Source organism: Arachis duranensis, chromosome 7 (assembly GCF_000817695.3).
Source record: "Arachis duranensis cultivar V14167 chromosome 7, aradu.V14167.gnm2.J7QH, whole genome shotgun sequence".
NCBI lineage: Eukaryota > Viridiplantae > Streptophyta > Magnoliopsida > Fabales > Fabaceae > Arachis > Arachis duranensis.
The window spans coordinates 59605417-59605999 of NC_029778.3; positions in this window are offsets into that span (position 1 = coordinate 59605417).

The following is a 583-nucleotide window of genomic DNA, read 5'->3' on the forward strand; positions in this document are numbered from 1 at the left end:
CTTCACCCAATCCTGGCGTTCAGACGCTAAGGGATGATCAGACACCTGAGAGTGCTGACAGTAATCCCTCTAAAAAGGCTTCTTCAACCACTTCTGTAAGGAATAAACCTGCAGCAACTAAGGTTGAAGAATATAAAGCCAAGATGCTTAATCCTCAGAAACTCCGCCAAGTGGAACATGATAAGCAGTTTGCCCGCTTTGCAGACTATCTAAGGACTCTTGAAATAAAGATTTCGTTTGCAGAGGCACTTGAGCAAATACCTTCTTATGCTAAGTTCATGAAAGAGATCTTAAGTCATAAGAAAGATTGGAGAGAAACTAAAAAAGTATTTCTCACTGAAGAATGCAGTGCAGTCATTCTAAAAAGCTTACCAGAAAAGCTTCAAGATCCAGGAAGATTTATGATACCATGCACATTAGAAGGTGCTTGCACCAAGACAGCCCTGTGTGACCTTGGAGCAAGCATTAATCTAATACCTGCATCCACTATCAGAAAGCTTGGGTTGACTGAAGAAGTCAAACCAACCCGGATATGCCTCCAACTTGCTGATGGCTCCATTAAATACCCATCAGGCATAATTGA